This window comes from Neodiprion fabricii, chromosome 3 (genome assembly GCF_021155785.1).
Source record: "Neodiprion fabricii isolate iyNeoFabr1 chromosome 3, iyNeoFabr1.1, whole genome shotgun sequence".
NCBI classification, from domain to species: Eukaryota; Metazoa; Arthropoda; class Insecta; order Hymenoptera; family Diprionidae; genus Neodiprion; species Neodiprion fabricii.
The window spans coordinates 29,191,295-29,214,565 of record NC_060241.1 but is presented as its reverse complement, the minus strand read 5'-3'; the positions used below and the strand labels follow the sequence as shown (position 1 = coordinate 29,214,565).

The 23,271-nt window shown below is 43.2% G+C and overlaps 1 protein-coding gene across 3 annotated transcripts in view; it reads left to right on the top strand.

The window, feature by feature from the left end:
* LOC124177325 (hormone receptor 4) overlaps positions 1–23,271 on the top strand; it is a 110,550-nt gene that overhangs the window by 13,156 nt on the left and 74,123 nt on the right. Inside the window, exon 1 of one of the 3 annotated variants that reach the window (XM_046559597.1) lies at positions 19,400–19,418. The exons of the other annotated variants lie outside the window; for them this stretch is intronic. The gene's annotated coding sequence lies outside the window, so the exon portion shown is untranslated. Of the gene's footprint in view, positions 1–19,399; positions 19,419–23,271 lie in introns of those variants that run through there. 3 annotated transcript variants of the gene reach the window in all.

Here is a 23,271-nt window from a genome sequence, read left to right as displayed (position 1 = left end):
ATAACATGTAATACCTACGAATATATTGTACATACGAATATACACACTTGTACAATAAAACCACCGCATCTATGCACGTACATTAGACACACAAACCTGCGGTATCTCTATCTACGGTACAAACGTGACGTTTATGCCAACTGCACAGTGCTAATTACTGTGCAGTTTACCATTTACAGTTCGTAGATTACAGTTTTAGTCGCGAGAGTTGAAAGTGGGAGAAGGGGTAGTAAGGGGGAGGAACGGGGATCATCGTCCTCCCAGAGAAAGTTGTCCGCTAGACTTGGACACCCCGTATATATGTATAGGTATATGCTGTATATTTGTATTAGTACACGGTACGAAGTGCAAAAATGCGTATTTACATCGTAAAAGTGTTTCAATACATGCATTCTATGCCTAATGAACGTTGGTGCGAAATGGGTAACAGGTAGATTATACACAGGTACGCTGTATACGACCAAGATACATTGTATGCAGAATGGGAAAACGATACATTGTATGCAGAATGGGAAAACGATTGAACGCAGGATTACGATATCCGTCTGACCTCTAGCTGATAAGTCAGGGGGTGTTGGATTCGGCTACGCGAGCGGATGAAGGTGTGTAAGGTGTATACCGGATCAGTCGAGTGATCCGGAGGAAAGGGTGAAGAACCTGGGGGTGAAGGAAACATCGTTGTGATAATTGTTTGGTTTGGTGCGTACAGCGAAGGAGAGGAAATTAAAGGAATAATTGTGCTCAGAAAGTTTCTCATTAGTTTGCTTCGAGGAAATGAAAATTTATTTTATTTATCATGCGAAGCTTCATGTACACGAAGTTCTAAAAGTCTGTTGCAGGCTGACGATGAATTTGATTAATTCGTAATGACGAATTTTTTGTAAAATGAAATGAACAAAATGATGTAAGGTATACGATTCAACGATGTGAAAATTTCTGGTCTTATATCATTTGTATCATCGACTTTCGTTGAAATATGCATTTGAAGTTTTTGCAAGTTTTAGGGGGAAATCTCTGCGCAATTTGAATTAACAAGTGTATTAATTTCTCATCAGTATAATGCCAACAGATTTCCCGGTGTTGGAATTGGTAACGTTGACGTATCGAAACATGAGAGAAAAAAAAAATCATCACTTTGCAATTATAGAACGATGTTGAAAAAGTTGAGTGTTTATCAAAATACGAGAATGTTCTGCTTCGTTACGGTTTACTAAAGTCGAGACAGTTCTAAAGTTGCGAAAAACAATTTTTCTTGAATCACGCATCTTCGCGCTAACGTTACACTGACGTCAATCTCATCGGAATGTTCATTATTATTTCCGTCTGCAGCGCGGTGAAAAATTACAACTTCGATGGAGACATGAAAATTCTCTACGATCTCGTCGAAGAAAAGGGTTACAATAATAGAGCAAAAGCTAAAAAATAAACATTCCTGCAATACGGGCGTGAAGTATTTTCTGGACCACCTGTGACTCATTCCTCGGGAGACATTGACCACCGGGTGCGCTGAGTGCAGACTTCTGCGTTGTGTCGCCGAATGCGTATGGCGTAGGCTATATATATATATATATATATATATATATATATATATATATATACGAGTCGTAAAATATTCACCTACGCGGCACGCGTGTGCGGCATGTGCATATCGGCGTGCGTAATATATATATATATATATTTTACGACTCGCACACGCTTTGTTGTGCCCTGCGTGCACTCTCGCACTCGCATTGGGAACGCGGCGGTAAGGCGGAAGCGCATTCGTCGCCGCAGCGTGCAGCGTTAAGTAAGACCCTGCATCTCTCGTGGTTCTCTTCTCCGCTAATTGACACGCCGCTGCTGTCCGATGGTGAATGGAATCCGCGATAATTGTACAATTTACAGACAGAGCTTTTATCGTTTATCGTTTTTTCTCGTCAAATTTTACCGCTCACGTGTTAATACGACGTTAATCTACGCACGGCGATCAGCTGTGATGTTATAATTTGTTCGACGATCCTTACAAATCCGTAGAATCATTCGTGCCGGAAAAGAGAGTGGTTTGAATTCTGGTTTATTTTTTTTTTTTCGACAGGAATGAAATTTGATCACTTGTCGTCTCGATCACACTAAACTTTCGAAATTTCTGCAACGTTTTAATGAAATGGGAAATTTTTGTGCTGACTAATTTTGATTTTCGATCGTCATTCGACGACCGACGAGATTCCTCCTGAGAGTTGATAATTTATTGTGATTTCACCTCGAAGTTAACGCCTGAAACTTTTACCTGTACCGCAGAGTGTAGCGAGGCGATGGAGAGATCAAGTCCTTCTAAATGCGGTATCGGGTGACTTTGTCTCTCCCGATATTCAACGCCCACGCAAGCGATTTTGTACTCCCCTGGGCACTACAAACATACGTGCCGCATAATTCAGCCCCGCTTATTCGGGATGCAGCGCACGTATGTGTTGGACTACATATCCACTTAACAGATAAAAATACGCCATGGGAGCGATGACTGCTGGATAAAAATATCAAATGCATCACCGGCGACATTGGTTTGGTTCTTGATTTGTGTTAACGGCGCGAGGGACACGCTTCCAGGATCTATGAATGAGGGGGGAGGTAGGAATGACGAAAGATAAAAAATACGTAAAACGAAAGAAAAAAAATTAAAATATGGTACACCTTTCTGTTAGCGGAAATTCATTTGACAGCATTTCGGTGCAGTCCCTGAATTTTATATCCACCGTCATCATCATCATCATCATCATCATCATCATCGTCGTCGTCGTCGTCATCGTCATTATATTCTCACAGGACTTCGCCTGTGGTGTAAGTTCAGCGTGAGAGTAAATTAAAAGAAATTGCGCTGCACGGGATTTAAATGCGAATCGAGATATTTTCTTTTGATGATTTCTTACGCCGCATTTCGCAATCGCGTATAACACGCCGCCGGTTTACGGCCCGTCTTTCCTTTCTATTTTACTTTGTTTTTATCTCATTGGCCCTTCACTCGTTTCATTGCTTTCCTCCACCAAAGAAGAAGCCGTTTGGACGAGGATTTTATCCCCGCAGCCGAGGGTGCAGAGGTTGGGTTATATGTTCAACCAAATGTAGAAGAACTTTGACATCTTATATTCTACCTTGATTCGATCGAGCATAATGATCGCGCATATACGGAAAATATGGGTCGGTTTTATAAAATGTGCAAATTATGGATTCTCGATGACAAAATTGTAAAATCAATTCTTCCAAAATTCATTCCAATTTGCAGCATGCTGTGTTTCAAATAACAAGGAAACTTTTCCTGGAGGCTTTTGGAAATTTTTCGAAAGTGACAGACTTTAGCTGTTAATTCATCCCGGTCATATGTAGCTGCAATTGAAGAATGAACTGAAAGTTTATGCTGTTCCAGTCAATTTGATTTTACCTCCTATCCAACTTTCCCTCAATATTTCTGATGGAGTACAGCTATGACTGTAACTCTGCCCATTGAATTATGCCATGAAAGAACCGGAATTAGTTTTATTATCAATTCTTTTTTATCTCCAACGACACGCTCACACCATACGTATGTCGGTTACTACAAAGCGAAAAGCCGAATCGTCCGATTCACTCACCGAATCTTTCTTCAACCCACATATTATTAGACTACTCCCAGATTGCATGAATTTGAAGTTCGCACGAATAGCGAAAGAAGATACGCCATCAGACTCTGCCACGAGTGTCTTACCTTTATTTATTACGCAATTCTTACGTATTTCCCATAAGAGAGAGGAGGTTAATACGTCTCGTGTAAACGCCGAAACGCGCTCACATACCCCGAAACAATTGTTTTCCCGCGCTCATTCCACACCCGCGTCGTTCGAAACGTTCCAAACATTCCCCAACTCTAGGTTACCACTCATTCCAGAAGCGCATCATGCACCTCGAACCTACCGAATACTCACAAATTCCATCGATATTGTCTCCGTTCTCGGTGCATTGGATGAAAAAAAAAAAAAAAATTAAATTAAAAAAAAAAAAAAATCCCACATTTGCTCTCATTGTCAGTTCTATTCCCTCTCCTTCTCTCTCTCTCTCTCTCTCTCTCTCTCTCTCTCTCTCTGTCTCTCGCATTTCAACTATTCATTGTTTTCCTTTTTTCCTTGTCTTTGTTTTTTCCTTCGGTTCATAACTCCCGCAACACGTCGGGCGAAAGGGGGGAGGAAGGCCGCGGTTCGTGCCTCATCGTCAGCTACAACGAGAAGCGTGCCTCTGTGCCTCGTGCTCCAGTCGTTGACCCTGCGATGCCGCGTCGCGTCGTTGCGAACGGCGGGAGGCGCCGTATACGTCGGATCGCGGTAGGGTCGTAGCAAGGCTTGCATACATACGCCTCTCTGTACACGCGATAACATGTGTACACCTATACGTACGCATACATACCATATATATATATATAATATATATATGTATAACCTAGTTGCGTGTATAACGTGTGACGTTTAACATTAGGTACGGTTGTCATAAGTACGCCCGGACAAACGCACACATGTATACGTACGTATATATGGTTATTTTCGCACATTCATCGCGGTAAGTGTACGTCGTGGTGTATGCGTAATGTACATGTAACACGCCTATAACCCGTTCTATGTATATGAATAGGTAAAGAGGAGGATACATACATATGTGCAGTGGAATAAGTTACGCGTGGGCGCGAATCGCGACACGGGGCACCGGAACTCGGATGTTCCCAGGAAATTTGCCAAGTTCTATTCTTCGACCCTTCTAACTATACTTCACCCCCTCTGCTTACTTTGCTTCGTTCACCCCATCAGAGACCATTTTCCTTCATCTCCTCGATAGTCGCCGGCTTACACAACCGTAGAAATTTTCTGAACGGTCCCCCTGCAGGGTGAAGGAGGATGCAGATCGATAATTATATGCCTACTTGTATTGCGGACGGTAACTTTACTGCTTAACGCATAGGTACCAAGATGACCAAGTAACTAACTGAAGGATGACTAATTTTAATACACTTTGTATTAGATACAGCAAAATTTGTATTGTAAAAGAGTAAAATCTTGCTAATCTTAAAAATTATCCTTATTCCGTACGAGTCTTTTGATTTTAGAAAATATTGGTCAGTTTGCTCGAAAACATATCACCATTATCATCGTAAATTCATGAGGTAGCTACACAGCTTAAATTGATGTTATGAAAGACCGAGTATATTTGACGATAACTACATTTAAAATCGCTTTGAAATGTTGCAAAGTAAATACCGGAAATATTGAGTATTCGCTTTTGAAAAGACTTGCATAACAAGGTTTGCGATCAAGTTGTTCAAAGTATGGTCTAGTTTGCAATCGCTGCATGGTGGGAAATTTCGAAGTTTCAAGTGTTGCGAGAGATTGAGAAAATAGAGTCACAATAAATTAGCAATTCTATTGCGAAACGGAAGGTATAAAACCGCCGTAGAAATCCAACAAGAAGATGATCTATGGACTTGACGCCGCAGGATGCTGCAGTGTCGAAGTAATGACCCGTCTCTCTCTCTCTCTCTCTCTCTGTCTCGAGATCGTGCCGCGGCAGGCAAGCCTAGGATCACAGAGCTCGTGACGCGGAAGTCATCCTTTTCTGATCTTCGTCGACGTCCGTGGAGCCGCAAGCGCGGAACGCGGATGTCGGAGAATAAAGTGCCCGCAAGCGCGGATCCCACAGACGGGAATTATTGCAAACCTGCGGTGTACACCAAAGGGAAAGGGGGAGGAAGATGGCAACTCTGGGTCACTAGTGAAAGTCTAGTCTAGTTGACGACGAGACTGCAGGGATTGAGGCAAGCGATTCTACTCGCGGGAAAGTGGGGGTATACCTACGTGTAGGTACCTATATAGCCAAGGTACCTTACCTTACATCTCTCTTCCTGGTGGACGACCAGACACGACTTTGTTGTCGTCCGCACTGCTGTTATCGTTATGCATTCATTCGTTTGCAAGGCATGATCCTTTCAAACGGAATCCGTTTTGAGGAAGGATCGCTTCCTTGCATTAAAAAACAAAAATCGTTCGCTTTTCATTTGACTCCGCATATACTGCTCGTAACCCTGATTTGCACGAGAAAACTGTTTTCAAAATCCGTCGCACTAAATGTCGCAAGTGATACGATCATTTCTCGGAATTTGATCGAATGAAAGTGAAATCGTAGTTGAAATTTGCATCCTCGCACTGTAATTTCCTGTGTAAAATCGTGCAGGTTATGATAATTTTCGACCAGTCGTCAAATTGGTTTTGCGTGTCAAGCATTTTGCGATCATATTTTTTCTCACAACTCCAAGTATTTTCCTCACAAAAGGATCATGATTTTCTATGCATCAACGGCTTGTGGACCGTCGATTGACTTTCAGTAATTCCCAGCTACGAGAAGCTCACTTCTGTTTGCACGATGTTTCCTCGGCGATCCTCTGGGGTGCAGAAATATTCGCATGTGCCGTACGTACAGCGGGAATGGTCACGCATGCACCTCGTGGGAGCAAGAACGTGCCGAGATGACCCAGTTACTGACCTGCGCCTTGGTGTTTCCCGACGGCGTGGTGAACGGGCGACGGTGTAGCGCGCTCCGCGAGTCCCAGCAATAGAAAAGCTCATGAACCGGGGTAACATTACCGTGTATAGAGAGACGTCGCTTAGAGCCGTTTGTGGGCGTCGGTGGGCGTCGCCGCAATAATAACTCCCGGTTCTCGAGAAGGAAACATAAGCCAGAAACGCAACGTCCCTTCGACGAATTGACCTCAACTATAAACTTTCACCGTTTCTTTACCCCGCCTCGCATTTACTTTTGCCCATTACTAGCCTACGTCATCCGACGCCTGCGATCGTGCGAACGCAGACTCGAACCCTTTTTTAACCCTCATTGGTCACAAACAAATATCTAGGTATTGTTTGGGGAACGCGGAAAAAGCTATCTCAGTTTTCCCAACCAAAATTGATTGTTTAAATACTGTAAGACATCGGCAAAGTTAAGGTAACAAAAAAATCCTTTTTTCTTTTACGGAAAATTTTTTATTTCCTTTACACAATTCATTTAACAAATAAATAAATATGTGAAAGTCTGTCCCTGAACTCTACGAGGAGTTTGAAAAATCTTTAGGGTAATATTTACCCCAAGTGACAAATTAGGGTTAACACCGCGACAGGAACGCTGATCGAGAAGAGGCACCTCTTCTTTACGACGTCAAGATTTTCTTACCACGCACACGTTAAAAATTCGACTTCCGATGGCTGTAACAGATGCCTAAAATGGCCGTTTGCAACATTTTTGCGTTGTTTGAATCGTACAAAGTACCGTGCGCCGCTACACATGTGCACTCGAAGCAAACCGAACGAGGCTAACAATAAGTCTGATACACAGCTGATGCTGTAGGCCATTTCAGGTACGTGTTACGGGCATCAAAACTCGTTTTTGACGCATTCGCGATGAAAAATATTGTATACAATTAGTGACGAAGTCGGAAAATGGTGATTCGCGTGCGAGCTCCGCACTCGTCTTTGGCTCGCGCACAGACTCATCACCATTCCCTGGTTTTTGTCACTTGTTGCATAAAGTACTATTTCCTTATTCGTTTATCAACATTCATTTTCCGGACGATGGCATAGTTCTCTGAATTTTTCAAATCTTGCCTCTTTTTCACCACAAAATGGGGTTACATTATTTCTGCGAATGGTGTAATATACGTGCAATTATCAAAAAAGTTGTTGAAATCGTGCGAAGGGATGAATATGATTTAATTGTATAATGATGTCCAGTTGAAAATCCGTAGCAAATTGAAAGAAATTTCTAGGACATTAGACAAAACAAAAATAAAAATACACGAATGCAGAGGGCACTGTACATAATCGGCGCGAAGCCGAGATATACGTTATTTCTACTACAATGTGTTAGTAGAGAAAAATGAGAAACGCGATTCGTGGCGGGAATCCACTTTTTAAAAACATGTATTCAGTGAATACAAATAAATGTATAATTCGCAGCTAACCTTAAAAATAGAATATTTCCAGAACACAAGAAAAATTCAAGGATATTGCCAGGACTTTTTAAGGACAAGCAAAATTCAAGGAAATTTTATGACCTCAAGGACTTTCAGGACCACCGGACACCAAGTGTATGAATTGATTCTATATTTATACTCGAGAATTCTGTCGAGGCCTACTTGACCGTTTTATTTGAACGTCGATGACCGTATCGCGTTTGCTTTAGTTATTACCGCAGCTTCGTTCTGACCAGCAGTCTCTGAGGACTCTGTCACAGTTTTACGTCTCGTCTCTGCGGCTCGGACACCTTTAGTCCGTTATACATAGACATGACGAAGTTTCTGGCGCATTTGTAATTCTGAATATATTGCAAATAAATATATCTCGTACATCTTTTGAAATTCACGTACCGCTGTGAATGTTTATTGCACGCGTGCGGATCCATCTAACAATAAAAGGTTACGAATATAACATTGTCAACAGACAGGGAAATATCGATTCTGAAATATCTGAGTTCAAAATGTGAAAGGTGATTGATTAGTCAATCTGCAACTTACTCAAATAATCTGAAATGCAGCATTTTTTTTTCTCTTTTTCTGTACTTGACCGCGACCGGTTATTTATTTATAACCAAGTGTGGTATTTTTTGTACGTGGCGTGAAAACAAAGAAACCACGTGATTATAATCACTGTGGTAGAGCGATATTGAAAAAAATTTTAATGCTGTTATGGATTGAAGTGGATTAAAATAATTACGACGTATAAATTTCATTATGAAACAACGTGGACTGCTTGATACTCTCGCCCACAGGGTGTCCATGAAATTACTTTCCTTTTACAAAACTCGCGTCGTATGTCTGCAAGTCAAACAATACGCTATCAAAAAAATGTCATATTAGTATATAAAATAATATAGGTGTCGCGGAATTTCCGCTCAGCGAAACGAAACAAGTTTCGTCAATAATTGCAATATTTTTCTCACTTATTTTTCATTTTCCCGAGCCCTCCTTTTCGAGTTTTCCCAGAATCGCTCGCTATCAACAATCCTATCTGCATTACCAAGATTTCTATTGCTGATGGCAAAAATCAGATTTAAGTTTCTGAAGTATAATGCCATCTATCGAAGAAGTCTAGAAATACCCGATGCTTATCGTTAGACTATAAATGGATGTGTCAAGCGCGCGTGCGAAAATAATGTTTCATCGTCAATTTGTATTACCTTACGTGCTAAAGTCAACTAATAGCCACTATTTTACCTATTCCATTTTCGAAATTATCGCCCTTCAACTTGATAAACAAGAAAGTAAAAAAATAATAAATCCCCTTGACGACGAATCGTGGATCGATACATATGCGCATAGGTAAACCAATGGGCGTTGCAGATTCACGAGGGAGTCAAAATTAGTTCACACCCTTTGTATTGACCGCAGTAACGAATTGCCAAATTCGAAAACCGTAACCAACCCCCGCATCTAGAATAATTAAAAACATGCGTGAATCGTCGTTGTATACGAGACATCGCACCTTGAAGAACATATCATTTCGAATTTCTTTAACGATTGCACTTTTCACAATGCGCTTGCGCATAGCGGCGCTGCGCACGCTCTACCTTTTCTCACGCTGCACATAGGCATCCATGATCCATCTACGTGCGTATGTAATTCACGCTAGGTCTGTGCATCCGCACACCAATTATCGGTCCATTCGTGAGACAGAGCTATTCGGAGGCAGTAAGAGCAGCGACACCGGCAGCAGGGACAACACAGCGGGCAGGCAGCTTCCGATCGGTTACCGTATCCACCGAGTGGGCGCGCCCCCTCTCGGTTTTTTCCGGTACTGTTCGGGCGCTTCCGCTCCTCCGACACCCCGTCGCTGGTTCGCTTCCCCCCCCCCCCCCCCCACCCCTCCGTTCGCCTCCCCACCTTCCCCTCGTTTCCCTCCACACCCTCATTTCACTCCACTCCCCTCCACGCCACTCGCCACTCGCCACCCTCTCGGTAGGCTTCTTCTTCCTTGGGCCGGTGTAAGGACGGGCATTGACCTCCACGCGGTGCGTATAGCGCTGCACCAAAATACCCGAGATACGTCCACGCCGGCGCGGGCGCGTGCTTACGCACCACCGACGCGCACGCGGCTCCGCAGGAGTCACGAAACGGACAGGCGTCCTCTGGCCGCCGGCTCGGTCGGAGTACCGCCGAGCTTTCGGTCGGACGGCCTCTCCTACGTCACGTGCACGTGGCATTCGTACAACAATTACGTACAATCGGATCGCAGAATGGTCCAGATGCTACAACGATCGACCTCCGTTCAAACATCGAGTTGGTATGCATAGCCTGATGCGGACGGGCGCTTTTGCCACGCCGATGAATAATCGTTGTTAAAAAAATAACGAAACGGCAGTCTTCTACTTATTGTACAGATATGAACTACGTGTGTTCCTTGTGGTTTGTAGGCAGTACGGAACTTGATCTCTGCATCGTGTTGTGCACTGATTGTGAGCAAACGTTTCGTTTCTTGTTACAGAGACTAGGAAATGATGATGAAAATATCGTTAGAATAACGTTTTTAATAATATTGTTGGAATTGCAAGGCAATTCGGTACAGGTAATTATTCAGTGCGATTATACGCATAGTTGTCGGTATTGAATTATCGAGTAATTGATATTCGTTCAGTTGTCGCGAATCATTACTCGTCGCTTGTTTTCGACAAAATATTCAATCGCTGACAATTGTTCGCAAGTGAGCTTTTCACTGTGTGGAGTATGAGTTTAAGTAAGGTAAGCAAAGTTACAGGATGCCGATAAATACAATTAGAGGGGTCATGGAAATGAGGCTGGTTCGTATCTCGGTTCGGATTCGTCTCGATGGAGAGGAGCTCTTTTTTTCCTCGATCCTCGTGCTGCACGTGCACGAGACTTTCAGACTGCATTTACACAAATGCATAATAGCTGGATCTAGTGCGTATCTGTCTGAATGTGTAATCTTATCGGAAGGATTTTATACATACATTTGCCCACCGATGCCGTTGGCTTTTTATGGCAAACACCGAAGTAGCTTGGGGTGGGGATGGAGTTTCACACATGTCTTCGGATCTATTAATTTTAGCGCGGTTACGTAATGTTGGCAAAGTTTTTTTTAGCCCAACCGCGTCCCTGACACAGGCCTAATTTCACGGTCGCTAATACGAGCGCACGTAAGCGGTGTGAGCTTTCGTCAATAGAGAAGCTACGAATATCTACACCACTCGTCGCTACTCAAGGACAAAGATTAATGCCAGGGCGTGGTTGTTTCGTTCACTCGTGTCTCGTTATATTGCACCTGTGCATGATAACGCCGCCGATACCATTGTGGGGGAATTTTTACACCCACTTTTCAGTACCTACACGCCAACTGCACCGTGATTATCTACTTATGCCGCAACGATCAACGTGGCAAAATTTACCTCGTGCAATTATGTAGATTATGCGCAATGTGGCGTTTTGCTCTTTGGCTCTGTACAGCTGAGTTACACTATTAAAAAACTTTTGCTACAGTATTCACAATTCAGACGCAGCTGAAAACTTTGAGTGGAAAATATGACGACCGAGTTGAGCGATACGGAAAAAGCACTATCGCAACTAGGAAATTTACGCTTTACTAACATTCTGAGTTGCTTTCGATAAAAAATATCTGAAGAATAATGAATTTCACAATAATTTATAGCATTGTTACACAATTGAAAAATCCAGTTTATTCATCCGAACGGTTTGTCTAAATTCCAAAGATCTGGATGCTTCGTACGGGCGAGACGAACGAGCGTTTTCAACGTGTAATGTCATACGGGGTAAATCGGTGGAAGTGTCAACTGTAATACATACGGCTATTAGGAGAGTGCGTAAACCAACATACCCAGAAGTAACAATGATTTTATGAGGTTCGCAGTGCCAGAATCGGTTCAGCGATCCTGGAAGATATCCAAAGCTCTGATCCTTCGTGCAGCCACGATGTCAACGATCCTTTCCTTTCTCCAAAGGCACCCCAGGGTGCATGTGGTGCGATCCACTCCCGTCATTGTGAGTTCAAGTACGTACACGTACATCGTACAACGCTTAATAGCACATTTTTCCATCGCAAGAGTTGTGTTCCAATCGATGGATTGATCGTCTTCTCACCGACGACCTAAACGACGTCTGTACTTTTGTCTAAATCACGAGGTTATAGTTGCATTAGGTATAATTTTTTTTCCGCCCAGTTAAAACTTTAATTTTTGCTCAATCGTGCATTTGTACAAATTAAACATTCATGCAGCTACGTGATTTTCACGTCGGCTACTTCAAACGCTCACGTCAAAGTGTTAACCGGTGTCCCCCAAATATGAACAAAAGTATGGAATCCTGCAAGGTTAAGGTTAGATGTAGCATGTTGAAACTCAGTGAATGCAAATTATATTATGGTTCTAAGGTTTGGCAAATCAGCATTATTTCTATTTATAGAACTGTATGCAGAATTTGATTGCAGAATAAATTACCAACGAATATTCGATCGTTGAAATTCATGTATTCGTTTAGCGTCTGACAATGATTCTATGAAACACGATTTGATGGTAATGTATGCAAAAGTGATGATGCCAAATGGTTGCCTGCAGTTGAGGAAACAAGTCTGACAATTATCGGTCGTTTGCTTTCGCAGGTTCATCAGTGTCGTCGAACGTTTATCATTGATAAACAGTTAACGACGTCGTCGCGGCAACTGCAACGTCTCGGTACGCTGGAATCTCAAAATTGGTTTGCAACCCTGTTCCGAGATACGGAAAGATATCGACAGGATGTAAAGAAAGACGCGCAAGGCGAGAATCAGTTCGAGATGCACCGGTAACTGTTCTGGATTTCATGTATCACGCAGCTTTGAATACATACGTATACGTGCGTATGGCACACGGTCGTGCATCCCGAGGTGAATGACCCTTCGTTGCATTCTGTGTGCACAAACGCTATGGATACACTTACAGCACCCAATCCAGCCTTACAACCTCTCGACATGCCGCCTCTGCTACAATCCGCGGCACCATTTTGTGCACCCGACAATCCTCTACCTTTTCTCTTCACACGGGAATACCCAGATAACATTACGGCCGCGGTAAACCCTCCAGGATAAGGGAACCGCGGCGTGAAACGGTGTAGTTGAAGTTGGATTCGGTACCTCTCGTTTCGACGCTGCAGTTCAAGCCCGGCGATTACGTATCGTCGTCATTTTGATGCTGAAATGAGGCTGAACTCAACACTTTAGCATTGTTGCGTGACATGACGATCTCCGATCACTTATAGGTGGTTGCAAGGTTTGTAAGGAAAAGGGCTTTCCTTATCGAAACGGGTCCGCAGCTTCCTTATTCAAAATAACAACAAAATGACTGATTTGCTAAATATGTGAGACGTGACAATTGTTTATGACGTAAGATAAGTAGCAATAGTTTTCAAGGGGTCTAGAAAAGACTTAGTTACTTCGTATTGAGAGAGATGTGTAGACGATTTGACGATTGGTGTTGAAGTGCCGATCCTTGTTAATAACTAGTTTGAAAAATTAAAGGAATGCGGTTGGAGTGTCTGAAGACGTGTAGAGCTGATTGGTGAAAGGACGTAAGGGTGGAAGCTCGGAGTTCGTGGAGAAGTTCTTGAGAATATAGGCGAGGAAGAGAAACTGCGGATGCTGTGTGCGGGAAACGTTGGTTATAAGGATCCTACTTGTAAAGGACGGGTAGGAAGATGCTTAAAGTCACTATGGAAAAAAAGAATACCTAATATTGCTAGCGTAATTCTAGGCTGATTTCACATCAAGCATTGCAAATTTTCCGCATTCACAACGCCTTGACGACGCAGCTGCCTGAACACTAACGTAGGTGGTATAGTACACTCGGATACGATATAAACGGAGCATCTTCTTGCAAATGGAAATATTGAACATTGTCTCATCTTATACTTGACATAGAATCAATCGATCAATACAGAGAAGATAGATCCCTGTCGTAATGTCCAATTAGGATCAAATTCATCACTAAGATTTTTTCAAATTGGTATCGCCAGTGGATAAAAAGTTACCACACAATCGCTCGATAACAGGCGTCGGACAATCTTTGACATCCAATTGAGATATTCGCTCTGAAAAGTGGAAATTGAATGGGGTATTAATTATGGCGAAGTCGCGTAGCAGTGGATGCGATTTTTGTTGGTCGAATTGATAATTTTATTGTTGGCCTCGATTCCATGTTTTACAATTTTATCTTGACGAGAAGTTGGGTGGGGATAGTTGCTAAGCGACCGTAGAGCACTGACCTACCGTATTCACACTATATTGGCTCTGCGTCTGTCGGCGGTCTATCGGTACATACATCGCAGGTCGTCATGGATACTGTTGCCCCAGGTTCGGGTGAATTCGCTTTAAAACTGGGACACTGAATGATTCTCGAAAGATACGCGGTGTGACATAGTTTACGACGCCTGTCGATAAACTTTGCCTAATTAGAGAAGACACGGTAGCTATTCATCAAATTTGCACGTTGAAGTATGTGATGTCAAATCGTAATGCACTTCGAACTCATTACGATATATGCAACTTTGCCTTCAACTTCCAAGCTCGAAGTTCTTGAGAGTTTCAAATTGAGTCCAATTTTCACATATTTTGTCGGTTTATAATTTTCGATTTCAGAGGTTTACTCAATGATGTTTGAGACAATCGATAATATTGGGAAAAACCTGTAAGAAAGATGATGAATTTCAACAAGGTTCCGGATAGATCATTTGCTTAATTGGAATAACGCTTTGCTGAGTAAGAAAGCAATGTTTCACTGACAATTTCGGTCTACAGAATTGCATATCTTCAGGAAAACGTTCCACTAGGACTGCAATATAAGTTATGTGATTAGTCAAGCTGTTAAGCCGTCCACGCCCTTAATACCACTGGAAGAAGAGTCTTAACCTACATTTTGCGCATACTTGCTACCCTATGTTACGCTCCTCTTTATTCGCGGCAGGATTCTGCACGTGCGTAGTTGAAAAGAGGTCAGCCGTCTGCATCTGCGTATAATATAATGCGTCTTATGCACGCTGCACATGTGTATAAGCGTATTACGTATTAACGTTCGGAATCGTATGATACGTATCGTGTTATGCCGTCACAGTCGACCCGAGAGTGTTGTAAGCTTCAAAAAATTCCTTTAGTATTCTGTGGCATGGAGGAACAGCGCGAGCAAAGATGGACGGGTCTATGGTGGTCGCTAATATACTTTTATACCCTCGAAGCTTGGCACAGATGATACGTTGAGTGAAGATAGATTGGTAATCATTTCGCAACACCATTAGAAGTTGGTGACGACTGTCGAAAGTGAAGTGCTACCAAAATCCTGATGTTTCATAGAGATGCGCTTAAGTTCAAAAAATCACCTGTTCACGGTTCGGCAATTGGTGCTGGATTTACTTCTAAAAGTATAACCACAGGTCACGAGTAGCTATTATACAAAAAACCGTCTTTGCGAACATAGTTCTTAAGCTATTACTCATTAGTCGAGTGATAACAATGACCTTGAGATTTCAATGTCGAACGGCAAAGTATGAAAGACATTTAGTTTGCGGTCTGACATCACTTACAATGTGTTCTCGGTATTCCTCGACTGATAAGGAAAACTGTATCCACCACATTTTCGAGGAACAAGTGGTGTAAGCATTATTCGTATTGTGGGCAACGCCTTCTGTGCACCATCTTTTCACTACGTACACATGCAGGCGTAGCAATGCGTTCTTTGTTCTGGGTAGTGAGAGGAAAAGCCGCAAAAATCCTCTCGCACCAAGCGGTTATTAAACCTCATCTGACCGATGTTCATAATTTTCATCTCTCGGGCAGTTTTTCGAAGACATTGACACGGTTATCAACGTCCCTCTGCTCGACTTTCTGCTGCGAATCAGACAGTCTGTACCCACTTCCGGAGTTCGCCTCTTTGTGTGCCATAAGAATGTTAGTATGCGTGTCGATAACAAGTTCGCGTCATGAGGTCAGTTCCCTGTTCTCCAAGTATCCGCAACCACGTCATTTTCACTTTACGACCGGAGACCGACGGAGTCTGCCTCATTTACAGTAAAAATTTTATACTTGACGTACGTGCTGCGGTATATTTGCATTGCGTCATTACGCTTTTGCTAAGAAACAGAAAAATTCAAGGCTCTCGCGTCCAATCGACATCAAATAGGGTTTGCCGTTAGCCACCTATATCAGCTATATCAGTAGTGGCTTATTACCGTGCAGAATTTTGAAAAACGTAGGTGACATTGTGGTATTCCATCTCTTCGTTTCAACTGTACATACCGACGAAAATATCCGTTCGAATATGTTCCACTCTTACCAATTACTGTATTTGCACTCGTAACTACCGGTACATACCGGCTTATACGTGCGCGCGTCATTGATCGAGTATAACGTCTATACCCCGACTTCTCGACTGTGTTAATAATTGGAAAGTTATCGTTATTGCTGTTCGCTCGTAACAGGAACTCGGCTTGCAAAGGATTAGATTACCTGTACTGCGTCTACGTGTGCTTGTGTGTAGGCGTCGACGATAATGGGATGGCGAGCAACGTGAGTGCGAGGTAAAGTGAGAGCGAAAAAGAGAGGAAAACGAAGAAGTACAAACGGTCAATCAATCGGTGCAGAGTGTGCCTTATACTTATTTTCTTGATGATCTGGTATTCACCTCGACTATGCGCACATCTGTGAAACTCATAACTGACAGTAGGTACCATAAATCGCACTGTTCAAGTGCCTTGTTATCTCTGCGACGTGTTACATCGCCATATTCCAGTCTAGGTATACTTCCGAGTTTCGCACGTCGTTACGCGGTCGATTTTTGACTCCTCACCTTCGCGAGATGACTTCCGGGCTAGGGGACAGGACCTAGACACCTAGGTATCCTGATTTTGAGGGTCACGTTCACAGCGCAGTCGTCCCCGAGGCAACGTGGGGATGGTGCGCTGCAGTCGGGGAAGGTGCCAACGGAGGCGGTGGTGGCGGCAGTCGCGGGGAGGCTTGGATTGGCTTAGCGGCACCAGGGGCGGAGGGGGCGATCCCCCCCCAGCCCCCGTGCACCTTGGCTGGCTCAGGGATTGCGCTGGTCCGGGAGGGTTGGCCGCTCAGCTGAGTTCCCGGTCGATGCAACTGCATCCTCCGCGACTGGTTCTCCCCATCCCCCATCCCCCGGCCTCGCGCCACCCCTCCACCCCTTCGCCGATGCATTCTCTCCTTCCTTCCTTCCCTCCCGGCCGCCTCTCTTCTTCTCATTCTGTCTCTCTCGGCCGCCACTCTCGGTCAACGACCTCTCGAAGGCGGTGCACCGCCACTGCACCGCAGTTTGTTTACGTTCGAGCTACTTTTAATCGGTGCCGATTGCGCGAATTCGGTGCTTTTCAACTGATCTCTTGTGCCTCGAGTACGTAACCCGTGTCTGTTGGAGCTGAACAATTTTCGGTTTGTCGTTTATTCAAACCTCCGGATACCGAGGATGACCTGGTCTGGTCGGTTTGTCTTCGATTCCGAATCCACGCCGGGATGATGCATCCGTCGAACAGGAAACTTCTGGTAGTACAGGTTCGTGGATTTGGTATTTATTACAGTTCTACGATGCTGCGTTCATTCGTGTACTTCATTTATCGTACAATTGTTGTGTCTGGATCATATTCGATCTTGTGGAAAAAATTAATTCTTTCTTCTATCGAACATCTTCGGTTCCTGTTCGAAATACTTGACGGAGAAAAACATACGCCACAGGAGAACTTGCGTTGTGTGTTTAGAGTGGTCTTATTTTTCAAATTTACAAAATCCGGAATCAATTCGTAGTATCAATCTTGGCGTAAAATATGAATCGAAGGAAGTATAATCCTACGAACTTGTATCAATGTAAAGAGTTTTACCCAAAACTTTGAAATTCTCAGAGAAATAGGTGGATTCCCAATTTATTTGTGTTATACGTAGTACAGTTTTGATCGCCCAAGTTGCGTCGTCACGTAAGTGTTATTTTCTTGATAAACTGTATTTTTGGAATTATTGAGGTTATGAAGTCAAATTGAACCAGATAATTCCCGAGATATCTGGAGGCTCAAATAGTGTGTACATTTTTCTTGTATCAAGACAGTCTCTGCTGCTCTGGTAGAAATATTATTGGTGGAAGGCTCCTGCAATTAATTTAAAAAAATTCATACTCAAACCGATAACTGCGATTGATAAACTTGATTAATAAAGCTGCTCATCAAAGTTTGATTACAGTATAATATACTCAACTTCCAAGGGATCAGAAAATGTGATTCCATAGATCTGACAATTTTTTCATCAGTTCAAAATTCTGTCAAGATGTCAGTACATCCCGTCACGCCCGGTACTTACTTTCCTTGTCAGGGTTATACCGTACCTCTCACTTGCATTTCCCTTTCACTTGAAATACAGCTGGTTTCATTTCTTATCCAACAAAATTTAGAGTACACATTCATACCTCGTTTAAACTTTTTGATAATCATGCCTGTTCCGTCGAGTTTCGCCTCGAAAGTCCAGACAGTCTGCATCCATGCAATAGTAACATAGAGGCATGGATCATTGGTATTGTATTCGTAACATAGGCAATAGCACGGCTGAATCAGAGCAGCGAACCTTGCGTTTTGCAAACGAAAGCCTCCTTACTCGAACAAGCTTAGTGCCAATATCCGGCATGTTTCGTAACCCTTTTTTCTCCATTCGCTCGATGACCGTTTGACGTCCATTCCGCGTTCCAGAGACGACCAGCTTACTCACGCATAATTACGGCAAATGAACCGACACTTTCCCACCGGCTCGGCGGGGAGTGAATCGGCACCTATATACTTTGCCCTATTTTTCCCCCTTATCCCTTCGGTGTGATACGACGACGTGGCTCGAGGGGTCCTTCACCCGACGATACGAAGGTGGCTGCCGGCTGGCTGCGGCGGTTACTCGTTGTTAGCTCCGTCATCTGATAACAGTTTCTGCGGCTCACTTACCAGTCGAATGATAAGTGCCGCTGCGCACTCGGATTAAGTGTTCGCCTTCGGGTTAAAGCCTTTACGCGTGTTGTGCAGAGTCTGCGTCTCGTTACCGTGACTGGAGTTACCTTCGCGTCGTTACGCTCTTCCTGTAGGTTCATTCCAACGGGCGATAAAACTGACGCGCAAACATGCCGTGCAGACTTCTATAACCGCAATTCTTGCCAACAATCTCAATATTCATTAACCGACAACGATTTGTTCTCTCTGTTTCAGGTAAGTCGAGGCGTTAAGCTGGGATTTGAAATAAATACATATTTGCCCTGCAGTAGGTATGCTTGTTAATTTCAAGCCATGATCTGCCTCAGATTTCACGCCATGGACGAATTAAGATCGCCCTAACTAACTGTACGCTAATACTGTGAGTACCATAATTACCTAATATTCGATTATCCTTCTGCTTTTAGCTATACATTCTGAACGGTACTGCTAAAGGCTAACTTCATTTAACTCGATGTATACTATCCCCTATGGACAGAAGGTCGATAACTCCTCTTTTGTCTACGAATTGCCTTTGCCGTTGCTCTTGTGTTTCACAAAATTGCCTTGCATTGTTTCACTGCATCATACTCGCCATAATAGATTCATTTTCCACGAAAAAATGATCATTTATCACGTCAAGATTGGTCTTACTAAGCAGTACAGGATTCGAAAAATATGCATAATACAATGAAATCAATATCTAATTGTAAGTCTACAAAATACGGTTGTGCGATAGGTTATTCCAGCATATAGTCTTGTCGTGATTTGACAAATTACAACGACTTTAAGTTAGCTCAAATTCTGTTTTGAACCGCTAAAAGGATCGGAATTATTCCTTGCATTTTCCGTACGAATATCTCACCACGAAATTCCACCTAACGAGGAAACGACAAAAATGTTAACCGAGACCAGCACTTGCAGTATTATTCTCGGAATTTTTTTTTCAATTTTCATCACCAGAAAAATCGGGAAAAATTGGCGTATCTCGAGTCGAAGGTCAACTATAAAACTGATCACCGTCCTCCAGCACTTCCTGCACGGCACACCCTTGTTAGTTTTTCGAGCTCCTATAAGCATCGGGGTCAACGTTCCACAGGTTTAACGCACCGTCAACGGTTATCGTGAAATCCACACGGACCTGAATCGTCTTGAAAAATTTCCCCCTCAGAAAAGTCTTTGACCCCAGGGTGCATTGTAGACATTGCAAGACACTCCCTCGGCTCTTACATAACCACCCTTCGGGCCCTGTCCATGCGTCTGCAAAAATACCGCCGAGGCCGGTTTCACGTAGGTAGGTTGCACGGATCGCGCGTGTCCGTGTGCACTATGACGTATGGGTGACGCACACCGGTGTCTAGATACCTACATACGTAGAACACGGAGTCGGGCAGGGAAGTGCAGCAAGGGTAGTCGCAGTGAGCATTGAACCCGGAGCCGTATCGAGCCGCCCAACCCTCGACCGGTATCCCCGTTCCACTCGTCGTCGTCGGTGGCGGTTGTCCCGGACCTTCCGCAAGTCGGACCGCAGTGCGCAGGCAGGGATTGTTTATAACTCGGAGGCGCAGGCGCGATCCTCGAGCTTCTCGTACACCCTCCAACCTCCGGCTTCGGGGAACCGGGAGCTAGGGGACGTTTGCGACTTATGGAGGGGGTCTGGAAAAGGGAGGAGGAACGTCACTGCGGGGCAAAAGGAGCCGCGAGGGGCGGGGGGGGGGGGGGGGGAGGAGGGAGACGACGTCGAGCTGCAACGAACCGACGAAGGAACGCTGCATCGGGTGGGAGATACCCTGTCGTACTCGACGGAGTTGTGGATAGACCCACCTACCCATCTCTACCTAGTTTGAAGCGAAAGTGCCCTTCGACGAACCTACAGCCTACAGCATGCAGAATGCAGAATGCAACTTTGCCCGTGGGCTCCTGTCGCACGGTTTTCTTGACGCGAGCCTGGCACATGGGTTCGTTTGTCATTCCTGACATTTTTTTTATTTTCTACCATTTTTTTCTAGATTCATTTTATTCCTTGCAATTACATGCAGGTTCTATATTATATTTTACGAATAAATTCTTTAGTGGAAACGTGATAATCTAGCCAGACTGCAGGTTTTTTTTCGATCTTTAACTTCTTACAACTGGTCATTCCGACAAATCTAGATATTTTTGGTTAATTCGATAACTGTATTCATCGAGATAGTCAATGAAATTGCTGATTTGGAACAGTATCCCTACGGGATTGTGGTTGTGTAAAGGTTCTTAACAGAACCTCGGTACGGTATGTATTTTTTTCGAATGCATTCTGGAATTAAAAATCAAATCACAATTACTTGAGATGCAAATTAGAAACATAATATACGGTTTGTCTGGGAATATAAAATAGGGCGTAGTGGAAAAAACATTAAGTCTAGCGGGAATCCTTACGCATTATTGACTCTCTTCCGAAGCGAGTTAAGTAGCTACTTCTTTTTTTCCTCTTCTTCTCTCCTAAAGGAACTTGCGACACTCTCTGACACACATATCTAACCAGAGCAACTTAATTAAACTGGTCGTATAAACTAAATCTACTTATCAGTACGCTTCAAATTATTTTTTTCCATTACTTCAGTGGTATAGATATAGATTCTTTATACTTGGGATTCCACGATTTTTTTCTTGAGCTGTTGAGTAAACTCGTTCTACTAGGATGTTATGCTAGTTCAAGTTTTTCTTGTTTTCTATTATTGTGGACAGCTCTTGATTGCGTTCATTTAGTAGCATTGCAAATGTCACAGTCTATTTAGCGTATATTTGTCTAATCATACACCGTTTCTACAGTTAAATTGTAGAGTACAAGACTATGACAACCTATCGAGGATTGAGTGTATGATCAGTAAAATTTGTATAACGCTGTATACTCTTAATTGTGTGTGCCTATCTACTTATTTCAGAATATTCTAGCCACGGCTAAGCATAGCTGGTATAGTTATATTTCACCGGCATGTACGATGCGTTGCTTTAATATAATCCTTCTAACGAAGAATCGATGCTTAGACTGTTTCTGTGCCCGTTACCTTGGTATGGGAATTAGAAATTCCGGACTCATCAGCTTGTGCAAAGCGAAATTAGTAAGTAAACCTTAAGACAAATTTGAAGTCTCGACGTTGATACGCCATCTAATAATTGACAGCACACCCTGTAACGTATCGGCACATTCGTGTTTGCTCTGCAGTTATTTGAACACCGATTATTCTGTAATGTATTTGCAAGATAGACATTTCATGTATTCCTGAATCCTTATATCGAATATCGAGACGGAAATCAGAATATTTTCGAAACTGTATGCTTAATATTGCTGCGGTCACACATAAGCGATTCACACTCGGCTCAAACTTCGTGCTGGTCTAAACCAAATATATGAAAAAAAAATACACCTGTAAGTCGTTGCTGCCGTTTTTTATAACAAATATATATTTATTTTCAAAATATTTGGTGTTGCAGAGAAAAAAAAACTTCCTCGAAGTCTTTAGCGCTTTTTTTTCACTGCAAAATTCAATATTATATAATACAACAAATTTTAGAGACAAGATTAAAAGCTGACATAAAAGAACGTTCTTATACAGCTTATCAGACCCAACGACTAAGGTAGGTTGAAAAATTACTCGAACACCCAGCCAACGAAAACAGTCCTTGGAAATACACAGGGTGACCCACATGCGTCTTATTGATCAATATGCGCCTTGTTAACGGAGAGCTCTATTTTCCCGCGCAACGCAGCGTTTCTCTCGTCCCGACGTTTTTTTAAAATAAGAATATACGAGTTCCTTTGTATGAGAGGCTGAAGTCTTCGATAATAACTAACTGTGAGGCTTAAAAATAAAAGCACGGGAACGATGATTTGGTACAGAGACGAACGGGACACCCCGTACACGTTTCGCCGATCGGAATGCCTCATTGTCGCACGGGGCTGCGTCTGAATCGAGTTATGCAACGTAACGCATCTCCGCGTAAATATACGTAAGTTCCGCCGCCTCGATGATGCGTGTGCCTTGGGTATTACGGGAGTGCAGGAGTGCAGTGCACAGCCGCACCGAAATAGATCTCTCGAATTGAAACCTACCTGTCGAGGTCTCGTGCTTGGAAATTCGTTTGACGTTTTCGGAGGTTTGACTAAATGCCATTTCCCATTGTCGCGTGTACGCAGCTGTGGTTGCGATAATTATAATTACCTTACATACGCACTTTCGCATCTGCAGCGATTG